At 47.4% G+C, this 21,633-nt stretch overlaps 1 long non-coding RNA gene across 2 annotated transcripts; it reads left to right on the top strand.

Annotated features, from left to right (window-relative positions):
• The first annotated feature begins 10,942 nt into the window (after positions 1-10,942).
• On the top strand, positions 10,943-14,938 carry LOC140389221 (uncharacterized). 2 transcript variants are annotated; one of them, XR_011934291.1, is made up of 3 exons: positions 10,943-11,088; positions 12,152-13,569; positions 14,222-14,938. It is a non-coding gene; the product is annotated as an uncharacterized lncRNA (long non-coding RNA). The 2 variants fall into 2 exon arrangements; XR_011934290.1 differs by having other exon boundaries at positions 12,152-13,912.
• Positions 14,939-21,633: the final 6,695 nt, after the last annotated feature.

Below are 21,633 nucleotides of genomic sequence, written 5' to 3'. Positions count from 1 at the left end.
ATTTGTGCACCGTTTTTTCATTGTTTGATAATCCACATGGGGGGGGGGGGCGGAATGGGCTGCTTTTTGTGTGTTCCCGCTTCACTTAGAAGGAAGATGAGCAGAACGGAGCAGGATGTGGGGTGGAAGGTGTAGGGATTGGTTCCGTAATCCAGGAAGGCTCCATTAGTTAGAATGAAATTTGTGTTTGTTTTTAAACTTCTTTTAATTTTGTTTTAGTGCCTTTTCCCCTTTCAGGCACAGGCAGACTGCGTGATCCTGTTGAAGACTGGGAATTTTCTTTCCTCTTCCCTTGGGACGAGTCAGTCTTTCTCCTCATATGGGTCTCCTTCTGTAACTGTTTACTTCTACATCGGAGCATCACTGAGAATGAGGGTGGTCGTGAGTATCATTGTTTGGAAATAGCTCTTGTGGGTGGTGGTGGGGGTGGGGGTGGGGGCTTCCCTTCTTTTCCTTGGTTTTGGTACATGGGGTTGGTTCTGACGCTGGCTTGGTCTGATTGGTGGTGGGAGCCCTTGGTGCGAGGGCATAGGTGGGGACGGGGGCGGGGTGAAGTTGGATGGGAGGACCGGCCTCTTCCCTCCTCGAGCCCGTGATGCGCACGTCTTGACTGTTGCTCGTCTGCTTGGTTGGGCTCAGTGGTATATGCCCTATTTTGTGTGGAGGTGGGTGAAGTCCAGTGTCCTCTACGATATATAAAGTGAATCCCAGGAGTCACATGATATTTATACGACTGCTCCTTATCTCCATTTGGTGGTGAGAAGTATTACTATCTATTGTCAACCCTTTGCATTCCTTGCAACATACATCTTGTTACATCCCCCTTTCTTTGAATATGTTTATAAATCATTACAAAAAGTTATACACGGTGGGCAATGTATGCACTGTACATGTAATTGCATATTGTTACGTTAATAATAAGTTATTATTTTTTTACAATTCATATATTGAGTCTGTACACAATATTCACGGTGGTAATATAGTACATAAGCAATAAGTCATCAGTTCAATCGATCAGGTTTTCGACTGATGCTGCTTTTGAACTACCTTTGTTGCCTCAAGTGGTATTTTTCTTGTGTTTGTGGTGTCTCCTTTGCCCGAAAAATTATGTTTTAGCTGTGCCACAGCTTCAGTGGAATCAGCCATAATGTGCATTTTCGTGCAACATCATCAGCTGAATATTTTGGAACATCTGTTTCTAGTGCGTGCGCTTGCATGGCACATTTGATGGGAACTTCTCATATTACTTTTTTTGCCTTTGCAATCATTCACTCAACTTTCCATTTCTTTTCAGCCCACAATGGCTATCAAACTTTTCAGTAACTTTTTTATATCTTTTTTTCTCAACATCATTCTCAAAGTGGAATGAGCTATACAATTCCAAAGCCAGTTTTAGGCTGTTTTGTCCTTCTTGGTGTCGAGCATCTTAAGTGTTGTTGGCGCTGAACTCATCCAGGCAAGTGGAGAATATTCCATTAGCCTCCTGACTTGGGCCTTGTAGATGATGGACTAGCTTTGGGAAGGGGGTTAGGAGGTGAGTTATTAGCCATAGGATTTCTAGTCTTTGACCTGCCCTGGTAGCCACAGTATCAATATGGCTAGTCCAGTTCAGTTTCTGATCAATGGTCACACCCAGGATGTTGATTGTGAGGGATTGAGTGATGGTAATGCCATTGAATGGCCAGGGGCGATTGTTAGTACCTCTCCTGTCGGCGATGGTCATTTCCTGGCACTTGTGTGGTGCGAATGTAACTTGCCACTTGTGAGCCCAAGCCTGGATATTGTCCAGGTCTTGCTGAATTTGGACATGGACTGCTTCATTATATGTGGAATCGTGAATGGTGCTGAACGTATTGCAGTCACCCGCAAACATTCCCATTTCTTACCTTATGACGGAAGGGTGGTTATTTATGAAACAGCTGAAGGTGGTTGGTCGCAGATAGGACACTATCAGCCAAAAGCCCTGAATCCAAACTCGACCCCTGCGCCTATACCAACTAAATCCTCAAATCTCACCAGTGCGCCATACGGCCTGAGATCAGTATTCCTGCATATGCTGAATTCCAGTGACGGGGATGTGCTTAGTAGTCAGTGGCGGGGATGTACGGAGTGACTCTCCTCCATACCACATAAAAATACGCACCTTTTGCCCACTTTAACACGAAAAATCCGACTTAAACATTCCCTCACCCTCAACAATAATGTGAACAACATTGCCAGGAAGCAACAGCTCGAGACGTCGCAGGGACACCAAGAATTGCTGCAAGGGACAGGAGCGGCGAGCAAGCGAGTCGGCCTACCCAAGAGGCGAACGGTCCCCTGCCTCCCCGAGAGTGGGAGACCAGCGACCCGCAAAACAAGCTCACCCCACCGCACTCATGCCAGCGATGTTCCAAACTAAGGCACTAAATGCAAGGCGACAATCAGCACAGTGGTGGCGGAGGCAGGAGCCGCCATGCTGACGGTACGTGGTGGCGTGGGGAGAAAACTGGAAGCTGAGGGGAGCACGATACGAGAGGTGGAAAATGGGTCACAGAATGATGGCGACTGAATCGTTGCCCTGGAGACCGAGATGAGGAGGTTGGTGGCAACCTAGGGAAGCCTGAAAGGAAAGATCGAGCATCAGGAGAATCGATCAAGGAGGTAGAATATTCGGGTAGCGGGCCGGCCAGAGCGTATCGAAGGCAGGGACGCAACTGAATATGTGGCCCAAATGCTGGGCAAACAGGTTAGAAGGGACAGCTCCCCCAAACCACCAGAGATCGACACGGCTCACAGATTGCTCTGACCAAAGCCCAGTGCCCGTGAGCAGCCGAGGGCGCTAATAGACATGTGGCACAGGTGTCAGGCCTGAGAAAGAATCCTTAGCTGGGCTCGACAGATGAAGGCGTACAACTGAGAGGAACATAAAAGGGTTCAGCAGGGACTGGCAAAGCCAAGAGACGAAGTTAGCCACGCAACGGCGGTCCTGACTAAGGGCAAGGTCAGATTCGGGATGTTCTTTCCAACCAGGATGTGGGTAACATACCAGAGCAAAGAACATTATTTTACTGCCCTACTAGAGGCAGACGACATCGTCCATGAGGATAGTCTGAACAGGAAGCAAGAGAAGCAGCGTGAGGAAGGCACGGAAAAAATGAAAGGAAGAAATTGACAATTTTGCGTGGACTGCATCGCCTCGTTCTGAACAGGGGAACCAACTCATAGGAAGTAAGGGTCGAGGGCAGCAGAGTGCAACAGAGGGTGAGGAGTAGACAGTAGAGGCACTAGCAGAGCAGGCGTAGGAGTGGGTCAAATCGACCCTGGGAGGAGGGCCACCCCACTAGGGGAAAAGCTAGCGCCAGGAAATATTAGACAGGGGGCGGCCGTGGCGCATCTCCCACCTGGAAGAGATCGCCTGGCGGGGGATGAGGTGGGAGTGGGCATGGAGGGTGGGGGGGGGGGGGGGTGCGCAGAAATGTGAGGGGAGGAGGCAGGTGGTAGACAGGAGGGGATTACAGGGGGTGTGGGGGACTGTGCGAGAGCAGAAGAGGGAACAAAACCCGGGGAGGGGGATGAAACGATAAGGTAGGGACCCTAGACTGGCTTCAACAAGTCAATATTGGAAATGGGAAACAAGATGGCACCTCAAGCAGCCAGTTTGGAGGCCCCCTAAACAAAGCTAAACCCCGGAATGCAGAAGCTCAATCACGTGGCATACACGTAGTTGGCGGCCATGTTTGCGGGACAAAGGGAAACCCCGGAGTGCAGGGGCACATCCACAAGGTAAGTCTGGTTGATCCAGCAGGAAGGAGGGACAAAGGTGCTAGTCCCCCACTGGGCTGCGCCGACATTTTTATCGTAAGACTAGACACATGCTTCAGACATAGCCTCAAAATCATAGAATCCTGCCCCTGGTATCAGGAATGGAGATTTCCGCTGCTAGCCTTAACTGGTTTCTGTTATTGTCTGTGTTTTTAAAATCCTCATTGAATAGCAGGACAAATAATACCACAGTGAAGCCAGCAATAGTTACCTCTGGCCTGATATAATTGCTCTGTTCATAAACACGCTTCATAAACACAGTCGGGAGATACAATCGTTTACAAGGGCATAGGCAGAAACGCTGAGCAGGGTAGACATAAAGGCTGGAGAAAATCAAAAGAACAGCCCCACAGGTAAAGTGGTTTCGTGAGCTAAAATTCGATTTGCAGCATCAACAGATACACGAAAAGCAGGGACAAGAGGGCATGGAAATAAAAGACAGTTTTTTTTTTTTACAAATATTTTATTGAAAATTTTTGGTCAACCAACACAGTACATTGTGCATCCTTTACACAATATTATAACAACACAAATAACAATGACCTATTTTATAAACAAAAAAAAATGAATAAATAATAAATAACAAAAATGAAAACTAACCCTAATTGGCAACTGCCTTATCACAAGTAACACTCTCCAAAAATATAATTTAACAGTCCAATATATAATTATCTGTAGCAACGACCTATACATATTATACAGTATATATTAACAACCCTGAGAGTCCTTCTGGTTCCTCCTCCCCCCCCCCTCCCCCCCCCCCGCCCCACCCCGATCCTGGGCTGCTGCTGCTGCCTTCATTTTTCCATTCCATCTATCTTTCTGCGAGGTATTTGACGAACGGTTGCCACCGCCTGGTGAACCCTTGAGCCGACCCCCTTAGAACGAACTTAATCCTCTCTAGCTTTATAAACCCTGCCATGTCATTTATCCAGGTCTCCACCCCCGGGGGCTTGGCTTCTTTCCACATTAACAATATCCTGCGCCGGGCTACGAGGGACGCAAAGGCCAAAACATCGGCCTCTCTCGCCTCCTGCACTCCCGGCTCTTGTGCAACCCCAAATATAGCCAACCCCCAGCTTGGTTCGACCCGGACCCCCACTACTTTTGAAAGCACCTTTGTCACCCCCATCCAAAACCCCTGTAGTGCCGGGCATGACCAAAACATATGGGTATGATTCGCTGGGCTTCTCGAGCACCTCGCACACCTATCCTCCACCCCAAAAAATTTACTGAGCCGTGCTCCAGTCATATGCGCCCTGTGTAATACCTTAAACTGAATCAGGCTTAGCCTGGCACACGAGGACGACGAGTTTACCCTGCTTAGGGCATCTGCCCACAGCCCCTCCTCGATCTTCTCCCCCAGCTCTTCTTCCCATTTCCCTTTTAGTTCTTCTACCATAGTCTCCCCTTCGTCCCTCATTTCCCTATATATATCTGACACCTTACCATCCCCCACCCATGTCTTTGAGATCACTCTGTCCTGCACCTCTTGTGTCGGGAGCTGCGGGAATTCCCTCACCTGTTGCCTCGCAAAAGCCCTCAGTTGCATATACCTGAATGCATTCCCTTGGGGCAACCCATATTTCTCGGTCAGCGCTCCCAGACTCGCGAACTTCCCATCCACAAACAGATCTTTCAGTTGCGTTATTCCTGCTCTTTGCCACATTCCATATCCCCCATCCATTCCCCCCGGGGCAAACCTATGGTTGTTTCTTATCGGGGACCCCCCCAAAGCTCCAGTCTTTCCCCTATGCCGTCTCCACTGTCCCCAAATCTTCAGTGTAGCCACCACCACCGGGCTTGTGGTGTAGTTCCTCGGTGAGAACGGCAATGGGGCTGTCACCATAGCCTGTAGGCTAGTCCCCTACAGGACGCCCTCTCTAATCTCTTCCACGCCGCTCCCTCCTCCTCTCCCATCCACTTACTCACCATTGAAATATTAGCGGCCCAATAATACTCACTTAGGCTCGGTAGTGCCAGCCCCCCCCTATCCCTGCTACGCTGTAAGAATCCCTTCCTCACTCTCGGGGTCTTCCCGGCCCACACAAAACCCATGATGCTCTTTTCAATCCTTTTTAAAAAAGCCTTCGTGATCACCACCGGGAGGCACTGAAACACAAAGAGGAATCTCGGGAGGACCACCATCTTAACCGCCTGCACCCTCCCTGCCAGTGACAGGGATACCATATCCCATCTCTTGAAATCCTCCTCCATTTGTTCCACCAACCGCGTTAAATTTAACCTATGCAATGTGCCCCAATTCTTGGCTATCTGGATCCCCAGGTAACGAAAGTCCCTAATTACCTTCCTCAACGGTAGGTCCTCTATTTCTCTACTCTGCTCCCCTGGATGCACCACAAACAACTCACTTTTCCCCATGTTCTATTTATACCCTGAAAAATCCCCAAACTCCCCAAGTATCCGCATTATTTCTGGCATCCCCTCCGCCGGGTCTGCCACGTATAGTAGCAAATCGTCCGCATACAAAGATACCCGGTGTTCTTCTCCTCCTCTAAGTACTCCCCTCCACTTCTTGGAACCCCTCAATGCTATCGCCAGGGGCTCAATCGCCAGTGCAAACAATAATGGGGACAGAGGGCATCCCTGCCTTGTCCCTCTATGGAGCCGAAAATATGCAGATCCCCGTCCATTCGTGACCACGCTCACCATCGGGGCCCTATACAACAGCTGCACCCATCTAACATACCCCTCTCCAAAACCAAATCTCCTCAATACCTCCCACAAATAATCCCACTCCACTCTATCAAATGCTTTCTCGGCATCCATCGCCACTACTATCTCCGTTTCCCCCTCTGGTGGGGCCATCATCATTACCCCTAACAGCCTCCGTATATTCGTGTTCAGCTGTCTCCCCTTCACAAACCCAGTTTGGTCCTCGTGGACCACCCCCGGGACACATTCCTCTATTCTCATTGCCAGTACCTTGGCCAGGATCTTGGCATCTACATTTAGGAGGGAAATAGGTCTATAGGACCCGCATTGTAGCGGGTCCTTTTCCTTCTTTAAGAGAAGCGATATCGTTGCTTCAGACATAGTCGGGGGCAGTTGTCCCCTTTCCTTTGCCTCATTAAAGGTCCTCGTCAATACCGGGGCGAGCAAGTCCACATATTTTCTATAGAATTCGACTGGGAATCCATCCGGTCCCGGGGCCTTTCCCGCCTGCATGCTCCTAATTCCTTTCACCACTTCTTCTACCTCGATCTGTGCTCCCAGTCCCACCCTTTCCTGCTCTTCCACCTTGGGAAATTCCAGCCGATCCAAAAAGCCCATCATTCTCTCCCTCCCATCCGGGGGTTGCGCTTCATATAATTTTTTATAAAATGTCTTGAACACTCCATTCACTCTCTCCGCTCCCCGCTCCATCTCTCCTTCCTCATCCCTCACTCCCCCTATTTCCCTCGCTGCTCCCCTTTTCCTCAATTGGTGTGCCAGCAACCTGCTTGCCTTCTCCCCATATTCGTACTGTACACCCTGTGCCTTCCTCCATTGTGCCTCTGCAGTGCCCGTAGTCAGCAAGTCAAATTCTACATGTACCCTTTGCCTTTCCCTGTACAGTCCCTCCTCCGGTGCTTCCGCATATTGTCTGTCCACCCTCAAAAGTTCTTGCAGCAACCGCTCCCGTTCCTTACTCTCCTGCTTCCCTTTATGTGCCCTTATTGATATCAGCTCCCTTCTAACCACCGCCTTCAACGCCTCCCAGACCACTCCCACCTCGACCTCCCCATTATCATTGAGTTCCAAGTACTTTTCAATGCACCCACTCACCCTTAGACACACCCCCTCATCTGCCATTAGTCCCATGTCCATTCTCCAGAGTGGGCGCCCTCCTGTTTCCTCCCTTATCTCCAAGTCTACCCAGTGTGGAGCGTGATCCGAAATGGCTATAGCCGTATACTCCGTTTCCCTCACCTTCGGGATCAACGCCCTTCCCAGCACAAAAAAGTCTATTCGCGAGTAGACTTTATGGACATAGGAGAAAAACGAGAACTCCTTACTCCTAGGTCTGCTAAATCTCCACGGGTCTACACCTCCCATCTGCTCCATAAAATCTTTACGTACCTTGGCTGCTGCCGGCCTCCTTCCAGTCCTGGACTTCGACCTATCCAGCCCTGGTTCCAACACCGTATTAAAATCTCCCCCCATTATCAGCTTTCCCATCTCTAGGTCCGGAATGCGTCCTAGCATCCGCCTCATAAAATTGGCATCATCCCAGTTCGGGGCATATACGTTTACCAAAACCACCGTCTCCCCCTGTAGTTTGTCACTCACCATCACGTATCTGCCCCCGTTATCCGCCACTATAGTCTTTGCCTCGAACATTACCCGCTTCCCCACTAATATAGCCACCCCCCTGTTTTTCGCATCTAGCCCCGAATGGAACACCTGCCCTACCCATCCTTTGCGTAGCCTAACCTGGTCTATCAGTTTCAGGTGCGTTTCCTGTAACATAACCACATCTGCCTTAAGTTTCTTAAGGTGTGCGAGTACCCGTGCCCTCTTTATCGGCCCGTTCAGCCCTCTCACATTCCACGTGATCAGCCGGGTTGGGGGGCTTCCTACCCCCCCCCCCCCCTTGTCGATTAGCCATCCCCTTTTTCCAGCTCCTCACCCGGTTCCCACGCAGCTGTATCACCCCCAGGCGGTGCCCCCCCGCCCATCTCCTCCTATACCAGCTCCCCCCTCTCCCCAGCAGCAGCAGCCCAGTAATTCCCCCCTCCCACCCCCCCTGCTAGATCCCCCGCTAGCGTAATTACTCCCCCCATGTTGCTCCCAGAAGTCAGCAAACTCTGGCCGACCTCGGCTTCCCCCCGTGACCTCGGCTCGCACCGTGCGACGCCCCCTCCTTCCTGCTTCTCTATTCCCGCCATGATTATCATAGCGCGGGAACCAAGCCCGCGCTTCTCCCTTGGCCCCGCCCCCAATGGCCAACGCCCCATCTCCTCCACCTCCCCTCCTCCCCCCATCACCACCTGTGGAAGAGAGAAAAGTTACCACATCGCAGGATTAGTACATAAAACTCCTCTTTCCCCCCTTTTTAACCCCCCTCTTCGCCCCCCACATTCGCCCCACCACTTTGTTCAAACGTTCTTTTTAATAACCCGCTCATTCCAGTTTTTCTTCCACAATAAAAGTCCACGCTTCATCCGCCGTCTCAAAGTAGTGGTGCCTCCCTCGATATGTGACCCACAGTCTTGCCGGTTGCAGCATTCCAAATTTTATCTTCTTTTTATGAAGCACCGCCTTGGCCCGATTAAAGCTCGCCCTCCTTCTCGCCACCTCCGCACTCCAGTCTTGATAAACGCGGATCACCGTGTTCTCCCATTTACTGCTCCGAGTTTTCTTTGCCCATCTAAGGACCATTTCTCTATCCTTAAAACGGAGGAATCTCACCACTATGGCTCTGGGAATTTCTCCTGCTCTCGGTCCTCGCGCCATCACTCGGTATGCTCCCTCCACCTCCAACGGACCCGCCGGGGCCTCCGCTCCCATTAACGAGTGCAGCATCATGCTCACATATGCCCCGACGTCCGCTCCCTCCGCACCTTCAGGAAGACCAAGAATCCTCAGGTTGTTCCTCCTTGCGTTGTTCTCCAGTGCCTCCAACCTTTCCACACATCGTTTCTGATGTGCCTCATGCGTCTCCGTCTTCACCACCAGGCCCTGTATGTCGTCCTCATTCTCGGCTGCCTTTGCCTTCACGACCCGAAGCTCCCGCTCCTGGGTCTTTTGCTCCTCCTTTAGCCCTTCGATCGCCTGTAGTATCGGGGCCAACAGCTCTTTCTTCATTTCCTTTTTGAGCTCTTCCACACAGCATTTCAAGAACTCTTGTTGTTCAGGGCCCCATGTTAAACTGCCACATTCCGACGCCATCTTGGTTTTTGCTTGCCTTCCTTGCCGCTGTTCTAAAGGATCCACTGCAATCTGGCCACTTTCTCCTCCTTTTTTCATCCGTATCCAGGGGGGATTCCCTTCTGGTTTACCGCACAGTGTTTTTAGCCGTCAAAATTGCCGTTGGGTCTCCTATCAAGAGCCCAAAAGTCCGTTTCACCGGGAGCTGCCGAAACATGCGACTCAGCTGGTCATCGCCGCACCCGGAAGTCGCAAATAAAAGACAGTTGACTGACAATAAACATTGAAAGCGGCGAAGCATGGATTGCATGCACTTTCTATCTTCCTGAGCCACTAAACGGCAAATAGAACTGCAGGTTGCGGCTGAGTCTCATCCAGCTTCTCCCTTTTGCTTTCTGTGCTTCAAACCACACCTTCATCTTGTTCAGGGACTTGTTATTGAAATTAACTCCTTATTTATTGTGAAAAGAAACCTCCTGTTTTTTCCTAGGGAGACTGTCGTGGCTCAGAATCATTGAACAATCAGCGTGCAAGGGTTATATCTACCGCAAACACTGTCACACTCAACAATAACATTAACACTTGACCGACATTGGGCAGCTATTCCAAATACTGGCCAATTGTCACGTGTCGAACTGCTCCATGATTTCACTCGTAGCTCCTCTCTATAAGCTATTATAGTTGGCAATATTACAAAAAGTAAGCTAAAGTCGCCATAATCCCAGATGACCATCGGCTGCTTCATTCTTTGAGGAGGAGAGCTGACTGCTGGGGATTTAACCTGAGGATCACCACACGTCAGGCGAGGAACAAAGTTAAGAATGCGGACCTTCATGAGTGATATCAGCCGCCAAGGGAATTGAACAGCCTCTCTCGGATTAGCATCCCACCGGAGGAACAAGGCAGATGAATTGAAGAACATGTCTGAAATGACACACGGCGGATGAATGAGATCGGAACCTGCTGAAGTTAAAACAGGACTCAATTCTTGCTAGTCAGCGGAAAGAGCGAGTACTGACAGAACAAGCTGAGTATAGGAGACTGTCGTTTGGGTTCAATGTCGTTTGACCACCTGGTCCATTTTTTCATTTCTGCTCAGGTGTTATGACATGGGCTGATGACAAACACAGTCAGCTGAAAGACATGGAAATGCCAACTGAGTAAAGCTGCCAACTTACCCACCTGTGCAATGAAGGGAAACATTACAGCGAGCAGAGACACTCCCAGTCTGTATGAGTATAAATGTAGCAAACTCCGAGTTTGGAATCAGAACAATTCTGCACCAGCCGTCTGATCCTCTGGACATGTGCAAAACTTTTCTTTTAATTCTTTGCTTCCAGTTGGAGACTCCGTCCCTAACTGCTCGACTCAGAGAGGACACAGAGAATAACGATGGTAGAAGTCCCAGAGGTATACAATAGTTACTTTTTCTCATCGCTCAGTTGGTAGTTATAAGTTTATTTTAAAAGTAGAACTTGCAGTTTGGATAAAAGACGGGAAATATTAATGTAAACCATGTCATCAGATAAACCCCCAAATGGTTATGTCACCATCTGAGTGGATGGAGGGCGTGGTGCCAGTTTGGAGTTGATCAAAACCACCCAATAATAAGAGCTCAAATTACTGCTGTTGGACCATTGACCCGGATAGGGGACTGGTCATTGGCCTCATGTGCCCAGGTATGATACAGAGGGAATTACTCCCGATCACTGCTACAATTGCAGAGTGTGAGAGTGTGGACTTTGTGTGAGGATAGGATCAGGAATTATTTCAGTCCCTTTACCCCCGCATTCACTCTCCAGTGCCGCAGGTGAAGAATAGGTAATTGGGAGCAATAGTTGGGGTGTCTGTGGAACCAGCCCACAGACAGGAGTTAACTTTTCATAACATGACAGGAGGGAATTGAGAGTAAAATGTTTCAAACAGGTTTAATTTACGTGGATTAACATTGCAGCTTTCATAGAGTCGGAACGTGAGAAGATGGATTAAGTAGATGTAACAAGGGTGAATTGGGGCGGCACGGTGGCACAGTGTTTAGCGCTGCTGCCTATGGCGCTGAGGACCCGGGTTCGATCCCAGCCCCAGGTCACTGTCGGTGTGGTTTGCACATTCTCCCTGTACCTGCGTGGGTTTCACCCCCACAAGCCAAAAATGTGCAGGTTAGGCTGATTGGCCACACTAAATTGCCCCTTAATTGGCAAAAAATAATTGGTTACTCTAAATTTATTTTTAAAAATAAATGATTTATTGTCAGTACCTGTGATGAAGTGTGATTGACAATTCCTGTGGGCTCTGCTTCATGACAGAGAATGACTCTGTACCATTCCGGAGGAGAGCCGAATGGTTTTTTATTCATTAGAGAATACTTAAAGTAAATGTTTGACCCAGAGTCAGAGACAGTGATAGCGGATTAAGCTTTATGTTTTCTCATTATTCTCTCTGCATCAGTACACAAATCATTCGCTTATTTCAGGACTTCCTGTCGCCTGTCGGTTCACTGGAGGAATTTGTCGCGAAGACGGTTGCAGTCGGGATGAGAATGCTCTATCACAGGCTTTTTGCAGCAACTTGTTTCAGTGCTGCAAGAAAGTCCAACGCTTGAACTATGATCCCTTCATGCCAGATATCAACATTTTCTTAACGAGTGAAATCCTTCCTCAGAAAAAATAAGGCTCCGTTTAATTATTTAGCCCGCAAGATTCCTGACCCCGTGTTACTGCTAGTTGAATAATGGGCTGTTATCATAAGTAAAACTTCTTGCATTACTCACTGATCCATATCCGTGTCTTGCTTCTCTTTAGGATCAGTGTGCCGAAGGTCATGCTGTCTGGGGTGCAGTGAGGGTCCGAGCCGATGCGGTATTTGTAGGAAATGGGAGGGTGGTTTGATTGCCACGAATTTTGAAACTTCCGAACACGTCGTTGATAAAAAAATCGAAATAAGACATATTCCAATGACAGTTGTGTGGTGAACGGCTCTATAGTCTGCTGCGTTCTGTTTGTCTCCTTTCATCGATAAAGGTTTTCCATTTGCTGTTTACCAATTTCCTGGGGCCTGTCCGCAACCTGCGGAATTTTGGAAGTTTTCAACGGGGACATGACAGTTTTATTTATTCCCATAGGCTTCCTAGTACTTTCTGTTGCTCTATTGAAATTGAATGTTTTTAGCTAACTACCCATATTCGCTTCTTCGCCTTCTATTATTCTTGGAATCCATCTGTGTCTTGTCCTGTGGGGAGGGGTTCATTCAGCAGATGTGAGTTACGACACAAAACAAATTCCACAGGGAAACGTAGTCCACGCATCACCTCTTTTCTATTCTGATAACGAGAATAAAAGATTACCGAATTCAGAAGCCGATAACCCCAGTAACACATTTTGAATAGTAAACATTCAATTCCAACATTTATCAACAAATTAAAGAGAAGTTAAGCAGACACGATTCCGGTTACACATTAAAATTTGCCTCACAGAACGTTGACACTTAGAAAACCTCTGAAATGGCCAAGTGAGCCAGCAGGATCCATATCCCATGAGTGAATAAAGAAAATATATCACTGTTTCCTCTTTGTCCATGGCACAAGTTACCTCTTCAAAGAAATCGGGTAAATTGGTTAAACATGATGCCCATTCACAAAACAATGTCGACTTTGCCTGTTAAGAAATTCTATGATTTCCCTGAATTCAAAGTTTCATTGGCATGCTTTGTCATCCTTAAAAATATCTTCTTGTATTTTATCTGAGGTAAATGTTAATCTATGTGTTCTAAATTATTCCAAGTTTTGTCTCCTCTTTTGGAAATGAAGAAGGTACATTCGCTAGTTTCCAAACTAATGGCTACTAAATTCGTAGATGATTCAAAGCCTTTTTGCCGCAACTGTCTGAGGACATGGTGAGACCACAACTGCATAGTTGTGTACAATTTTGCTCACCTTCTTTACAATATATTATAAATGCATGAGAATCAATTGAGAGAATTTCACGCGGCTTTCTCCTGGCATGAATACTTAATGAATGAATACTGAATAGATTGGGCCGATTGCCCTAGGCATTTAGCAGACAGAGCGGTCAAATATTGAAGCATATTATTCTTAGAGAATTTCACAGGGTGGACACCGGAACGAAATTTGCTCTTATGGTGAAGATTGGAACCAAGCGACACAGTTGACACACAAGCAGCCTCCCTTTCAAGACAAGACGGAAAGGAGGAGAATATCATCTTCACCCTGAATGACGTTAGTTTCTGGAATTCCATTTCCCAGAAATTAATGATGATCATGTAATTGAATCTGGTAAAGCCGATAGGGAAGGGGCGGGGTGGTCACGTTCTATGATGGTTAGATAGGAAAATAGATATGGGACAATACTCTAGCCAATATCATATCGAATGAAAGAGAAGGTTTAGAAAACCGAATTGTCGCCTCTTGCTCCGAAGACATTCAATCATATTCGTGAAATCCTCACAATCTTCCTCACTGACGCCCCTATATTTCTTAATGTGTTCTTTGTTGACCACACTCATTTCCTGGTTCTTTTCTGTACAGGTCTGCGTTCCTCGGAAACTGTTTTTAGTCGGTTCCAATTAATGAGACAAATGGAGTTGCCAAACGTATATCCCTCGGGCAGTGTCCAGCGGACAGAACAGTGTGTAAGTACCTACACCGTTGGTGGCAGCTGAAGAAGGAGAGTCCCCACCCTCTTATCAAGGGAAACTAGGGAAGCAAAACAAATGCTGTTCAAGCCTGCATTGTGGCAATAACATTCGACTCTGAACCCTTTCTGAGCCCATCGCCCTCTGCATCTCGTTTTCTCTCCGTTTCCTCTATGGAATATGTATGCCCAGAGAGTGCGAAGTAGCCGTGACTATTAGCACTTTCCTTGACACCCTCACTGCTCAAAGATGTAAAGATCTCAGCTTGAAACGTGTTAATGGTGTGAGTGAAATTGATACTGAAATTCAAAGACTCAGAAAGGCCCGAATGAAGTAAATTCCCCTCTCCTTTCACCATTTCAAGCTATGCAGAGTCCAGATTGCTTTCGCCTGAACAATTCTGCAAGTCAGCCCTCGGATTAAAGTTATGAAAATGACAAGGCTACATTACAGAAACGAAACGGGAGCTATTCCTTGAGGCGGGAAAGTTGATCGTAACTATAATGTACTCCGTTTGTGACATCATCAAACTGATATAACAGCATAAAGGTTTCCTCATTAAGAAATAGAAACGTTCTTGAAATAAATACTGAAACAGAATTGGACTCCACCTAACGCCTTGTTGTCCCTTGACGTTTGCACTCTGTGCATTGTGCACAGGGACACTTCCAATCGTCTGAAATCAACACTTGCTCCCTCCTTCACCCTCTTTTGTTTTTCAACGCCTTTTATTTCCAAAATTACCTGGAACTGGTTTTGGTGTTCCAGTCTTGGTTTTCCTGAGAATTGTTTTCAATTGAGGGATTGGTTACAGAATCATAGAATCGCAAAAAACACAGTGCAGAAAAGGCCCTTTGGCCCATCGAGCCGGCACCGCCGCAAGAAAGACACCCGATCTGCTATTCCTAACCCCATTTGCCACCACTTGGTTCATATCTCGAATGTTAAGAGGTACCAAGTGCTCATTCAGGCAATTGTTTTAAAGGATGTGAGGCAATCCGCCTCTACCACCCTCCCAGGCAGTACGTTCCAGATCATCATCACCCACTGGATAAAAATGTTTTTGCTCAAATCCCCTCTCCCCCTTCACCTTGGACTTGTGTCTACTCGTAACCGACCCCTCAACTAAGGAGAACAACTGTTCCCTATCCACTCACCCAATGCCCCTCATAATTTTGTACATCTCGATCAGGTCGCCCCTCAGTCTTCTCTGCTCCAGCGGAAACAACCCAACCTCTCTTCATTACTTAAAGGTTCCATCCCAGGCACCATCCTGGTGAATCACCTCTGCACCCGCTCCAGTCCAATCACATCCTTCCTATAATGTGGCGACCAGAACTGCACACAGTACTCCAGCTATGGCCTCACAATGTTCTATGGAACTCCAACACGACTTCCTTGCTTTTGTACTCTATGTCGCGATTGATAAAGGGAGGTGTACTCTATGCCTTTTTCATCACCCTATTAAGCTGCCCATCTGCCTTCAGAAATCTACTTACAAACGCTCCAAAGTCTCTTTGTTCCGCATGACTTCCCAGTGTGGTGCTATTCATTGAATATTTTCTTGTCAAATTGCTCCTTCCAAAGTGTAACACCTCATACTTTTAGGATTAAATTCCATCTGCCACGTTTCTGCCCATTTGACCATCCCACCTACATCTTCCTACACCTCAAGACATCCAGCCTCACTGTTAAACACCTGGCCTATCTTTATGTCATTCACAAATTTACTGTTCCTACCACCCACATGGTCTTCTAAGTCATTCATATAAATTATGAACAATAGGGAACCCTGCAGAGATCCCCGTGGTGCGCCACTGAACACTGGCTTCCAGTCACTAAAGCAGCCGTCTGTCATCACCCTCTGTTTGGTACAGCTCAACAAGCGTTAATCCACCTTATCAAGTTCCCCTCTATCCCATGTACACTTGCCTTCTGCATTAGTCTCCCATGTGTGACCTTGTCAAATGTTTTGCTTAAATCTATATAATTGCATCAATTGCACGGCATGACGCCCCTCTGAGGAAACCATGCTGACTATTCCTGATCAAATCTGGCCTCACCGAGTGGTGATAGATTCTGTACTTCAGAATTTTCTGCGTTAATTTCCCCACCACTGGCCTTTCTTAAATAGTGGACCACATTCGTGGTTCTCCTGTCCTCTGGCACCTCCCTCGTGGCCAGCGAAGAATTAAAAAAATTGGATCTGGTCCTCTGCAGTCTCCTCCTTCGCCTCCTACAGCAACTTGGGCACAATTCGTCCGAACCTGGAAATTAATTCAGAGCCAATGTACATCAGCAAGCACATGGCACCTACAAACAAAGAACAAAGAAAAGTACAGCACAGGAACTGGCCCTTCGACCCTCCAAGTCTGCGCCGACCATGCTGCCCATCTAATCTGAAATCTTTTGCACTCCTGGGGCCCGTATTCTTTATTCCCATGCATTTCATGTATTTGTCAAGACATTCCTTAAATGTCACTATAATACCTGATTTCACCACCTCTTCTGGTAGCGAGGTCCAGGCACCCACTACCCTCTCCGTAAAAAAACTTCCCTCATACATCTCCTCTAATCTTTGCCCCCGCACCTTAAATCTATGTCTCCAGTAATTATTTCTTCCACCAAGCGTCGAAGGCTTTACTGAAGTCCATGTAGACAACATCCACTGCTCTCCTGTCATAAACGTCCCAGCACTGATACCTGTGGAACACCACTAGCTTCTGACAATCCACTCTGTCCATGTCCCTCATAATTTTGTAGACTTCTATCTGGTCACCCATCAACCTCCGTCGTTCGAGTGAGAACAGGCTGAGTTTTTCCAACCTCTCCTCATAGCGAATACACCCCAGACCAGTCAACATCCTGGTAAACCTCTTCTGTACCCTCTCCAAAGCCTCTACACCCTTCTGGTAGTGTGGCGACCAGAATCGAAAACTATAGGGGATGTCCCGGAGGACTGGAGAATAGCCAATGTTGTTCCTCTGTTTAAGAAGGGTGGCAGGGATAATCCCGGGAACTACAGGCCGGTGAGCCTTACTTCAGTGGTAGGGAAATTACTGGAGAGAATTCTTCGAGACAGGATCTACTCCCATTTGGAAGCAAATGGACGTATTAGTGAGAGGCAGCACGGTTTTGTGAAGGGGAGGTCGTGTCTCACTAACTTGATAGAGTTTTTCGAGGAGGTCACTGAGATGATTGATGCAGGTAGGGCAGTAGATGTTGTCTATATGGACTTCAGTAAGGCCTTTGACAAGGTCCCTCATGGTAGACTAGTACAAAAGGTGAAGTCACACGGGATCAGGGGTGAACTGGCAAGGTGGATACAGAACTGGCTAGGCCATAGAAGGCAGAGGGTAGCAATGGAGGGATGCTTTTCTAATTGGAGGGCTGTGACCAGTGGTGTTCCACAGGGATCAGTGCTGGGACCTTTGCTCTTTGTAGTATATATAAATGATTTGGAGGAAAATGTAACTGGTCTGATTAGTAAGTTTGCAGACGACACAAAGGTTGGTGGAATTGCGGATAGCGATGAGGACTGTCTGAGGATACAGCAGGATTTAGATTGTCTGGATACTTGGGCGGAGAGATGGCAGATGGAGTTTAACCTGGACAAATGTGAGGTAATGCATTTTGGAAGGATTATGCAGGTAGGGAATATACAGTGAATGGTAGAACCCTCAAGAGTATTGAAAGTCAAAGAGATCTAGGAGTACAGGTCCACAGATCACTGAAAGGGGCTACACAGGTGGAGAAGGTAGTCAAGAAGGCATACGGCATGCTTGCCTTCATTGGCCGGGGCATTGAGTATAAGAATTGGCAAGTCATGTTGCAGCTGTATAGAACCTTAGTTAGGCCACACTTGGAGTATAGTGTTCAATTCTGGTCGCCACACTACCAGAAGGATGTGGAGGCTTTAGAGAGGGTGCAGAAGAGATTTACCAGAATGTTGCCTGGTATGGAGGGCATAAGCTATGAGGAGCGATTGAATAAACTCGGTTTGTTCTCACTGGAACGAAGGAGGTTGAGGGGCGACCTGATAGAGGTATACAAAATTATGAGGGGCATAGACAGAGTGGATAGTCAGAGGCTTTTCCCCAGGGTAGAGGGGTCAATTACTAGGGGGCATAGGTTTAAGGTGAGAGGGGCAAAGTTTAGAGTAGATGTACGAGGCAAGTTTTTTACGCAGAGGGTAGTGGGTGCCTGGAACTCACTACCGGAGGATGTAGTGGAGGCAGGGACGATAGGGACATTTAAGGGGCATCTTGACAAATATATGAATAGGATGGGAATAGAAGGATACGGACCCAGGAAGTGTAGAAGATTGTAGTTTAGTCGGGCAGTATGGTCGGCACGGGCTTGGAGGGCCGAAGGGCCTGTTCCTGTGCTGTATATTTCTTTGTTCTTTGTTTGTTCTATATTCCAAGTGTGGTCGAATTCAGGTTCTATACAGCTGCAGCATGAATTGCCAATTTCTATACTCAATTCCCCATCTGATGAAGGCAAGCATGCTGTATGCCTTCTTGACTACCTTCTCCATCTACGTTTCCAACTTTCAGTGACTTGTGGACCTGTACACCCAGTTCCCTGGGCCTGCCAATAGTCTTAAGGGTTCTGCCATTTACTGTATATTTCTCTCTGTATTAGACCTTCCAAAATGCATTACCTCACATTTGTCTGGATTAAACTCCATCTGCCATCTGTCTGCCCAAGTCTCTAACCAATCTGCATCCTCTGGCAGTCCTCATCACTATCAGTAATTCCAACAAACTTTATGTTGTCCACTTACTAATCCGAACAGTTACATTTTCCTCCAAATAATTTATACACTCAAACAGCAAAGGCCTCATCACTGATACCACTAGTCACAGCACTCCATTCAAAAAAGCACCCTTCCACTGCTAGATTCTCTCTTCTATGACTGAGCCAGTTCTGTATATCTTCCCAGCTCACGTCTGATCCCGTGTGACTTCACCTTCTGTACAGTCTGCCATGAGGGACCCTGTCGAAGGCTTTACTGAAGTCCATGTGGACAACATCCACTGCCCAACCAACCTTCATCAATCAACTCCAACACTTCCTCAAAAAACTCCATCAATTAGTGAGACACGACCTCCCCTTCACAAAATCATGCTGCCTCGAGCTAATATGTCCACTTGTTTCCAAATGGGAGTAGATCCTGTCTCAAAGAATCCTTTCCAATAATTTCTCTACCACTGACGCAAAGCTCACCGGCCCGTAATTTCCTGGATTATCCTTGCTACCCTTCTTGAACAAAAGAACAACGTTAGCTATTGTCCAGTCCTCTGGGACCTCACCTGTGGCCAGTGAGGATAGAAACATTCCTGTCAAGGCCCCAGCAATTTCTTCCCTTGCCTCCCTCAGCATTCTGGGGTAGATCCTATCATGCCCAGGGGACTTAACGACCTTAATGTCAATTAAGACGCCCAACCGACCCCCCCCTGTTTGATATAAATGTGAGCCAGACTACCTACACATCTTTCCCCAGGCTCATCATCCACCAAGTCCTTCGCTTTGGGGAATACTGATGCAAAATACTCATTTAGTACCTCACCCATTTCCTCTGGCTCCACGCATAGATTCCCTCCCCAGTGTTTGCGTGGGCCAACCTTTCCCCTGCTATCCTTACTCTTTATATATGTATAAAAAGCATTGGAATTTTCCTTCATCCTGTTTGTGTGACCCCTTTTAGCCCTCCTGACTCCTTGTTTAAATTCCTTACTACTTTCGTTATATTCCTCACGAGCTTCATCCCTTAAGACCATAAGACCATAAGACATAGGAGCGGAAGTAAGGCCATTCGGCCCGTCGAGTCCACTCCACCATTCAATCATGGCTGATTTCAACTCCATTTACCCGCTCTCTCTCCATAGCCCTTAATTCCTCGAGAAATCAAGAATCTATCAACTTCTGTCTTAAAGACACTCAACGTCCCGGCCTCCACTGCCCTCTGTGGCAATGCATTCCACAGACCCACCACTCTCTGGCTGAAGAAATTTCTCCTCATCTCTGTTCTAAAGTGACCCCCTTTTATTCTAAGGCTGTGCCCCCGGGTCCTACCCTGCTAATGGAAACAACTTCCCTACATCCACCCTATCAAAGCCATTCATTATCTTGTATGTTTCTATTTGATCTCCCCTCAACCTCCTAAACTCCAGTGAATATAATCCCAGGATCCTCAGACGTTCATCATATGTTAGGCCTACCATTCCTGGGATCATCCGTGCGAATCTCCGTTGGACTCGCTCCAGTGCCAATATGTCCTTTCTGAGGTGTGGGGCCCAAAATTGCTCACAGTATTCCCATCCTTCTAGCCATTACAAATTATTCTTTTTTCTTTTTGACCAGGCTCACAATATCCCTCGTTATCTTGCCATATTTATCCGTCTTCATTGCAAGAACATGCCGGTCCAGAATCTCTATCAACTGATGCTTGAAGGCACCCACCCCCCTCACACATGCCAGATATTGATTTACCATAAAACATCCGCACCCAATCTAGATTCTTCAGTTCCTTTATATAATTTTATAATTAGCCTTCTCCCAATTTAGCCACTTCACCCGAGGACTACGCTTATCTTTATTCACTGTACCTTACTGAATTATGGTCACTCTTCCCTAAAGGCTCCCTGACTGAAACTTCGACCACCTGACCGTGCTCATTCCCCAATCCCAGGTCCAGCATGGCCCTTCCTCAGTTGGACTTTTTTCAAGACGCCCTCCTGGAGGCTCCTTCCAAGCTCTGCCCCATCCAAACCCCTCGCACGAAGTGAGTCCCAGTCAGTTTGGGGGAAGTTAAAATTACCCACCACAACAACCCTGTTGCTTTTATTCCCTTCCGACATCTGCCTACATATCTGCTCCTCTATCTCCCGCTGGCTGTTGGGATGCCTATAGTAAACACCCAACCTTGTGACTGCATCCTTCCTATTCTTGAGCTCTACCAATATTGCATCGCTACATGAGCCCTCTGAAGTGTCCTCCCGCAGTATAGCTGTGATAGTCTCCTTAACCTGTAGTGAAACTCCCTACCCCTTTTACATTCCCCTCTATCCCACCTGAAACATCTAAATCCTGGATCATTCAGCTGCCGATCTGTTTCTCCGTCAGCCAAGTCTCTGTAATGGCAACAATATCATATTTCCAAGTACTAATACAAGCTGTAAGTTCATCTGCCTTACCTTTAATACTTCTTGCATTGAGACAACTGCACTTTAAACTACCAGTCCTGTTGTGTTCAGCAACATCTCCCTGCCTGCTCTTCCCCAGAGTATTACTAGCCCT

Source organism: Scyliorhinus torazame, chromosome 14 (genome assembly GCF_047496885.1).
Source record: "Scyliorhinus torazame isolate Kashiwa2021f chromosome 14, sScyTor2.1, whole genome shotgun sequence".
Lineage (NCBI taxonomy): Eukaryota > Metazoa > Chordata > Chondrichthyes > Carcharhiniformes > Scyliorhinidae > Scyliorhinus > Scyliorhinus torazame.
Note: the sequence above shows the minus strand (reverse complement) of the source record. Positions and strands in the feature narration are given on the sequence as shown.